Raw genomic sequence first — 5,441 nt, 5'->3', positions numbered from 1 at the left:
GTGTGGTTTGTGTTGTTGTTTTTGTGTGGTGTGTGTGTGTTGTGTGTGTGTGTTTGTGTGGTGTGTTTGTGTGGTGTGTTTGTGTGGTGTGTTGTGTGGTGTGTTTGTGTGGTGTGTTTGTGTGGTGTGTTTGTGTGGTGTGTTTGTGTGGTGTGTGTGTTTGTGTGGTGTGTTTGTGTGGTGTGTTTGTGTGGTGTGTTTGTGTGGTGTGTTTGTGTGGTGTGTTTGTGTGGTGTGTTTGTGTGGTGTGTTTGTGTGGTGTGTTTGTGTGGTGTGTTTGTGTGGTGTGTGTGGTGTGTGTGGTGTGTGTGTTTGTGTGGTGTGTTTGTGTGGTGTGTTTGTGTGGTGTGTTTGTGTGGTGTGTTTGTGTGGTGTGTTTGTGTGGTGTGTTTGTGTGGTGTGTTTGTGTGGTGTGTTTGTGTGGTGTGGTGTGTGTGTTTGTGTGGTGTGTGTTTGTGTGGTGTGTGTTTGTGTGGTGTGTGTTTGTGTGGTGTTTGTGTGGTGTTTGTGTGGTGTTTGTGTGGTGTTTGTGTGGTGTGTGTTTGTGTGGTGTGTGTTTGTGTGGTGTGTGTTTGTGTGGTGTGTGTTTGTGTGGTGTGTGTTTGTGTGGTGTGTGTTTGTGTGGTGTGTGTTTGTGTGGTGTGTGTTTGTGTGGTGTTTGTGTGGTGTGTGTGTTTGTGTGGTGTGTGTGTTTGTGTGGTGTGTGTGTTTGTGTGGTGTGTGTGTTTGTGTGGTGTGTGTGTTTGTGTGGTGTGTGTGTTTGTGTGGTGTGTGTGTTTGTGTGGTGTGTGTTTGTGTGGTGTGTGTTTGTGTGGTGTTTGTGTGGTGTGTGTTTTGTGTGGTGTGTGTTTGTGTGTGTTGTGTTTGTGTGGTGTGTGTTTGTGTGGTGTTTGTGTGGTGTGTGTTTGTGTGGTGTTTGTGTGGTGTGTTTGTGTGTTTGTGTGGTGTTTGTGTGGTGTGTGTTTGTGTGGTGTGTTTGTGTGGTGTGTGTTTGTGTGTGTTTGTGTGGTGTGTGTTTGTGTGGTGTGTGTTTGTGTGGTGTGTGTTTGTGTGGTGTGTGTTTGTGTGGTGTTTGTGTGGTGTGTGTTTGTGTGGTGTGTGTTTGTGTGGTGTGTGTTTGTGTGGTGTGTGTTTGTGTGGTGTGTGTTTGTGTGGTGTGTGGTGTGTGTTTGTGTGGTGTGTGGTGTGTGTTTGTGTGGTGTGTGTGTTTGTGTGGTGTGTGTTTGTGTGGTGTGTGTGTTTGTGTGGTGTGTGTGTTTGTGTGGTGTGTGTGTTTGTGTGGTGTGTGTTTGTGTGGTGTTTGTGTGGTGTGTGTTTGTGTGGTGTTTGTGTGGTGTTTGTGTGGTGTGTTTGTGTGGTGTGGTGTGTTTGTGTGTGTTTGTGTGGTGTTTGTGTGGTGTGTTTGTGTGGTGTGTTTGTGTGGTGTGTTTGTGTGGTGTGTTTGTGTGGTGTGTGTGTGTGGTGTGTTTGTGTGTGTGTTTGTGTGGTGTGTTTGTGTGGTGTGTTTGTGTGGTGTGTTTGTGTGGTGTGTTTGTGTGGTGTGTGTGTGTGTTTGTGTGGTGTTTGTGTGGTGTGTGTGTTTGTGTGGTGTGTGTTGTGTGGTGTGTGTTTGTGTGGTGTGTGTTTGTGTGGTGTGTTGGTGTGGTGTGTTGGTGTGGTGTGGTGTGTTGGTGTGGTGTGTTGGTGTGGTGTGTGTGTTTGTGTGGTGTGGTGTGTTGGTGTGGTGTGTGTGTTTGTGTGTGGTGTGGTGTGTTTGTGTGGTGTGTTGGTGTGGTGTGGTGTGTGTGTGTGGTGTGTTTGTGTGGTGTGTGTTTTGTGTTGTTTTTTTTTTTTTTTTGGCAACCGGAACGCACTGGACCTCCAAGCACTCATGTGAACTAGGACATTGACAACCCCATCACCTACTTTCTGTGCGTTTTGGGGGCAGAAAAACAGCAACTGAAACGCATGCAGTGTGAACCGGCCCTAAAGAGAACCAATGCAGCCACCACATGGAATGATTGGTAATCTGCAATATATGACAGTTTCTGGGTTTATTACAGCAATTAAGGCCGGGGGTTGGGAAGCGATGCAGCGTCTCCTCGCCGCCTGTCACATGCTCTTTGAAGAGCAATCTGAATGTGGATCAATCCTCAGAGATCAAAGCTCTTCTACAGTGATCACCGGTGCAGAGGAGGCTCTTCTCTCCCAGCTCTTCCATTTCCTAGCGCTGATTACCGGATGAATGTCAATTCTTTGTGTACTTTGCCTTCCTTTTTTTTTTTTTTTCTTTTTTTCTGTGGCTCCCTAGTTGAAGTACTACAAGTCCCAGCATGTCCTGACAACCCCTCACTCCGCACCGCACTGCTGAAAGCCTAAAATTCTTCTCTACTCGCCTGATCCAGCCAATCCTGAGAGGAGGATCAGTTGTGTCCGGCTCCGCCTCTAATCCCGGGAATCGTTTTATCCGGCAGCGCACAACTAATCCCGCTTGAGCTCCGCTTTCCTCCGGTTTAGGATTCATTACAGGCGGAGCAGAATTTTAAAACAAATCTTTAATTCCAGAGGCACAACCGATTCAAAGTAAGCCCGGGGTCACATGTGTGTGCGGCGCGGTACATCGCATGTGATTCGGAAAGGAACCGCGCCGCATTCCTGTGCCAATCACGTGCGATTGGAGCCGTACATTCTTCACGGCTCTATTCGCACCTCACCTGCTCCAAAGACGTGCAGGACCCTTATTTGGGTCCGCTCTAGAATCGAATCAAATGGGCATTCACACCTATGGGATCCGATTCTGCACATCGCACCGCGTTTTGTGGACCGCTTTCGGGGGGTTAACATACACGACCGCATCGGTTCGCATGAACGGGGTGTGATTCTGATGCGGTATGCAATTCATACAGAAATCGCTCCAAATTCTGCACCGCAGCGTCAACCTGGGATAAAGATTTTTTTTTTTTTTTTTTTCTTGTGTGGTTTTTGTTTTTTGTGTTTGTTTTTTGTTTTTGTGTCTGGTTTTTTGTGTGTCTGGTTTTTGTGCGTCTGGTTTTTTGTGCGTCTGGTTTTTTGTGCGTCTGGTTTTTTGTGCGTCTGGTTTTTTGTGCGTCTGGTTTTTTGTGCGTCTGGTTTTTTGTGCGTCTGGTTTTTTGTGCGTCTGGTTTTTTGTGTGTCTGGTTTTTTGTAGTGGTTCTGGTTTTTTTTGTGTTTGGTTTTTTGTAGTGGTTCTGGTTTTTTGTGGTGGTTCTGTTTTTTTTGTGCGTCTGGTTTTTTGTAGTGGTTCGGTTTTTTTTTGTGCGTCTGGTTTTTTGTAGTGGTTCGGTTTTTTTTGTGTCTGGTTTTTGTGTGTCTGGTTTTTTGTAGTGGTTCTGGTTTTTTTGTCTGGTTTTTGTAGTGGTTCTGGTTTTTAGTGTCTCTTCTTTTTTTTTTTTGTTTGTTTTTTTTTTGTTTTTTTTAGTGTATTTTTTTGTGTGTTTTGTTCACTGCCAGTCTGGTCTGTTGGAGCAAAACCCTGGCCTTGCCTTCAGTCTTTCACAGTTGAACCGGCTCCTCTCCTGGACTGAACTATTTATTTCAGGTACTTATATAGCGCCGTCAATTTACGCAGCACCTTACATATATAGTGAACATTCTCATCAGTCCCTAACCCTCAAGGGGCGTCCAATCTAAGGTCCCTAACCCTCAAGGGGCGTCCAATCTAAGGTCCCTAACCCTCAAGGGGCGTCCAATCTAAGGTCCCTAACCCTCAAGGGGCGTCCAATCTAAGGTCCCTAACTGACATTCATACATACACATACTAGGGCCAATTTAGACAGGAGCCAGTTCGTCTACCAGCATGTCTTTGGAGTGAGGGAGGAAACCGGAGTACCCGGAGGAGACCCATGCAGGCACAGGGAGAACATACAAACTCCAGGCACTACCTACTAAAGAGTCCGAAAGGCTTCTCGGCCTTTTGGTTAAGATCAAGTATAGTATCTGTTCTTATCAGTGTCCAGCAGGGGCGCTCCGCCTTCATTCTTGCGGCTCCCGAGGATGGCTGGCTGTATAGGACCCCTGCTGGTATGACGGGGGCTCTGAAGGTTAGTACCGGCTAGAAGAGAAACCAAGGAGCCCACAGGCTGTTGGGGCCAGGGAGTAATTCCCCCTTAGGAAAATTGGAGGGGCCCAGTTCCCAGATTTGAGCGGATCTACCTTGTCTGGCCAGGGGGCTGAGGAAGCAGAGAGGCCGGAGCAGTGCCCCCTGGGAGTGGTCGCCGAGGGGTGCTCTTAGTAGGACATGGCGATGGGTTCCCAAGTGTGAAAAGTGCACATGGCCACTGATCCAAACACTTTCTGCACTGAGCCTTTTGGGCAAGTCCAGGGCAATTTTTTGCTACGGGCCTCAGGGCCTCGCCAGGGCACAATTCCACGGCCACTTATTTATTTTTTTCTACCCACTGGTTTGTCACCTTTAACTTGTGTTTTTTTTTTTCTCGCTAGGATGGAGGGTGTGGGTCCTCGGGCCTGCCCTGAAGTCCAGGGGGAGGATGCTTGGCCATTAGGTTCCTTCCTCCCCTGTTTCTGGGGGGGTCTCTCTTCGGGAGAGCTCCCTGACCTAGTATTTGGTGGTCAGCTTCGACTAGCCACACGGAAAGGTCTGCCATGTGCTTTGGCCAGGTGGACCATGTGGACACCTTTTGTCCCTGTCAGGAGCCTTGCGCCCCGAGGGATCAGGGTAGAGGTCCTACCCCTCCAGGTGGTGGACTAAAGCACACTCCTAGGTGCACTTTTTCGTGTTTTGCACGGTTTTTGTTCACCTGCGGATTTTTGTTTTTCGCACCTTCACGGACTAAAAAAAAAAAAGTCTCTAACCTTTCTTAAATGAAGGGCCAATTTACTTACCTTCACACTTTTGGGGCCTGACTGTGGCCATGAGGAGTACAAAATGTCCCAGAATCAGTGGGGGGTAAACAATTCCCCTTCATTGGTGCCCTTGAGAGGAATTGTGCACCATCGGTGATGCCATTGGTTGGAATGGTGCATCATTGTTGGTTGGATTGGGGCATCGTCATTGGTTGGAATGGTGCGTCATCGTTGGTTGGAATGGTGCATCGTCGTTGGTTGGAGTGGTGCGTCATCGTTGGTTGGAATGGTGCGTCGTCGTTGGAATGGTGCGTCGTCGTTGGTTGGAGTGGTGCGTCGTCGTTGGTTGGAGTGGTGCGTCGTCGTTGGTTGGAGTGGTGCGTCGTCGTGGGTTGGAGTGGTGCGTCGTCGTGGGTTGGAACGGTGCGTCGTCGTGGGTTGGAACGGTGCGTCGTCGTGGGTTGGAACGATGCGTCGTCAGTTGGGTGGAATTGTGCCGTTTATTGGTGACCATGAATAAAATGGTGCCCCAAGGGCCAGATAATAAGCAAACAAAGGGCCACATCCTGCCCCTGGCAGAAGTTTGGAGACCACTGATCTAGACCTTTCCTCCCCAGCCT

At 48.4% G+C, this 5,441-nt stretch overlaps 1 pseudogene; it reads left to right on the top strand.

The window, feature by feature from the left end:
* Positions 1–3,915: 3,915 nt before the first annotated feature.
* On the top strand, positions 3,916–4,094 carry LOC149434132 (U2 spliceosomal RNA; annotated as a pseudogene).
* Positions 4,095–5,441: the final 1,347 nt, after the last annotated feature.

This window comes from Staurois parvus, unplaced genomic scaffold, assembly GCF_062004578.1.
Source record: "Staurois parvus isolate SC_StPar_1 unplaced genomic scaffold, SC_StPar_1.0 ptg001824l, whole genome shotgun sequence".
NCBI lineage: Eukaryota > Metazoa > Chordata > Amphibia > Anura > Ranidae > Staurois > Staurois parvus.
This window is presented reverse-complemented; position numbering and strand designations above follow the sequence as displayed.